Here is a 2,821-nt window from a genome sequence, read left to right as displayed (position 1 = left end):
AAAAAGATGAAAAGCTTTCAGACCTCAAATAATTCAGAGAAAGCAAGTTTATATTCATTTAGAAACAATAACATTAATATTTAAACTAAGGAAGAGTTCAGAAATCAATGTTTTGTGGAATATCCAGGAGGTTTTCAATGGGGCTCAGTGCAGAGGGCTCTTCATTTTTTTCCCAGAGCTGTATGCACAGCATAAGGGAACTTCTGTTTTTAGATATTTGACAGTTAAATGTAATTATTTCACTAATAATTACATAATGTAATTATTTCACTAATAATTACATTTCAGGACTCACCCTCCACCTGGTAAACTTCGCATTCAGTCAGCTTCAGGTCATTTCCATGCATTTCTGCAGCATTGAAGTTGTAATAATTCCCTGGAGTGCTGTATGTCACTGGTTGGTTTCCGTGGATAAGAATAATTACATTTCCAAAATTAGGACCAGAGTTGCCTTCCATCAAGAGTGCATTTGGAGCATTAGTACAGGGGTATTTCTGGAGTTTTCCACCAGTAAAACTAAAAACAAAAGCCTGGTTATCATTGACGTATTGACCAGTCTGACTGAATGGTTGGCTGGCGTAGCCTCCAAACACATAACCAGAGGCATTATAGCCCACAGACACAGTGGGCGCCTGGTTGTCACATCTCTGGTGGAAGGCAGCACCAGTAAAGCCGTGGATGGAGGCCTTGTAGAGCAGCTTCAGTTTGACATTTCCCAGCTGAGAGCAGATGGTTCTCTGGTGATTCCTGGAGAGCAGTGGGTTCAGAGTGGCCATCTGAGCTGATCTCAACTTTTAGAATAAACTCAAGTTTGAATCTGCAACATAAACACACAAATTACATCGAAACAAAATTAATAAAATATGTTTCAGTATGTGTAGTGGATTTATATTTGAGTGCCATATTTGGAAGAGATTACCGACATTTTTTTTTTTTACTTTTTTACTGAGATACACCTGTTTTTTACTGAGATACACCTGTGTGTTCTTAAAATAATCACGTTACCTCCGAACCGCGGCTTACCGTCTTACTTTCTATCGTTTAATACCGCAGAGCGATAAGTTTTGTTTTCCTGGCTGCCTGACTGAAACACCACATATAAAAACAACAATAATTTAATAAACATATATTTGGGAGCTGGAGAATAAATCCCCAACAGACATTAGGACAAACAGATATTTGTATAAACATTACGTCTTAGTGTCTGTTCATGTTTGATACTGAAGCTTTGGATTGAATATAAGCGTAATTTAATAAATCCTACAGGAAGACAGTAAATGTGACAGTGGAGCACGGATACATTTATACATATTTAAGCTCGGTCGTAGTTTAACACTTACCTCCTTTAAATTCTGCAGATATCTGGTTAAAGACGGCAGGTCAACCAAAGGCTGAGTGTCTCGCTGTTTTCAGCAGAAATGAAACTTAAAAGCTCATACTTCCTGTAGTGCTCCCCTAGAGACCATAAAAGGAATGACCTAAACTCATTTCAGTACATGATGGGTTTACAGTAGGAAATTATTTGTTACTCTACATGACGTGAAAAAGTCTTTGGAAAATCTCCTTATAGTCTGTAACAACTGCACCAAGGGGTCATCACATTTGAATTTGTGGCTACAGTTTCGTAAAATAAAGTTTTGAAAGTAAAAACAGGAAGAACTGATCTGTGGGTGAATGAGGGACAGAGAGGCAATTAAGATTGGAGAGATATGAGGGTAAAACTTCAAATTTTGTTACTTCTGACAATTATATAGATGTGAACTGTAATAACCTGTAGTTTATTTTAGTCCAGCAATGTATAACCAGTTAGGATCACTGTTAAACACTGAAAAGAATAAAACCCTCATACCAGGTTTTAAATTATCACAATTAAGAAACCAGCAGAATAAAGATGTAGAAATAAGTAAAACAAAACAAATAAAAAAGACTTTCCCTCCAAAAAAGTGAGCGACTTAAAGTTAAAATATTTTTGTACAGTTAAGATAATGAACAAAAAAGATACAGCAAAGGTAGCATCTGCAGAAAAAAAGCAGGAAATAAGCTTTTGTAATTGCAAAAATAACCAGAGTCTTGCAAATATAGCTTGATGAATATATTTTTAGTTCTAGTTTTAAGAAAACACACAGATTTAATTGTTGCTCCAATAATAGAGGAGATGATGGTTGGGTGTTTGTTTTGTTCCAAAGCATTATATGTCGAAGAGTTCTGGTCACAATGGGACTTCATAGGATTCACCAGTTTGGAGAGCATTTAAAAAACATTTCTCCCGGAAGCTGAGCTGCAGTAATGCTAACTGACATGGTGATGGTTAGAATTACATGTTTGGCTTTTTTACATTTTAATTTTAGCAAAGATATACATATAGAAGGTAATCCATTTTATTTTTTCAAGAAGCTAAAAACCCCAATCATCATTCTAATGGAACCAGCAGTTGGCCAGCTGACCCTCATTCTTTGGTTCGAAGGTTCCCAAGTTGGTCGCTGATTTCATCAAAGTAGTTATCAGCAAACCAGAGCATCTGGATGACGGCGCTGAGCAGCAGGACGTCAGAGTTCAGGTCCAGATCCAGTTCCTCTACGTAGTTCCTCACTGGAACAATGCAGGACAGCGGCATGCCGAGCTTAGAGCTGACCTCCTGCATCTGGGTCACAAAGCACAAACTCTTCAACTCAGATTTTCACAACCTAAAAGAAATAATCTGTGAAAACACTCACAATCTCCTTAATGTAGGCACTCCTATAAATGTTTGTCAGATTCTCTTTCACTAAGGGACAAGCTTCATCCACCTTGGTGAGTACAACCAGCTGAGGAACTCCTGGAA

The 2,821-nt window shown here is 37.5% G+C and overlaps 1 long non-coding RNA gene across 1 annotated transcript; it reads right to left on the bottom strand.

Moving 5' to 3' along the window:
• Nucleotides 1-2,083: 2,083 nt before the first annotated feature.
• On the bottom strand, nucleotides 2,084-2,810 carry LOC108166089 (uncharacterized). Its single transcript, XR_001776372.1, has 2 exons — nucleotides 2,715-2,810; nucleotides 2,084-2,641 (listed from the first exon to the last, which is right to left on the bottom strand). It is a non-coding gene; the product is annotated as an uncharacterized LOC108166089 (long non-coding RNA).
• Between the last annotated feature and the right edge of the window lie 11 nt (nucleotides 2,811-2,821).

This window comes from Poecilia reticulata, unplaced genomic scaffold (assembly GCF_000633615.1).
Source record: "Poecilia reticulata strain Guanapo unplaced genomic scaffold, Guppy_female_1.0+MT scaffold_1477, whole genome shotgun sequence".
Lineage (NCBI taxonomy): Eukaryota > Metazoa > Chordata > Actinopteri > Cyprinodontiformes > Poeciliidae > Poecilia > Poecilia reticulata.
This window is presented reverse-complemented; position numbering and strand designations above follow the sequence as displayed.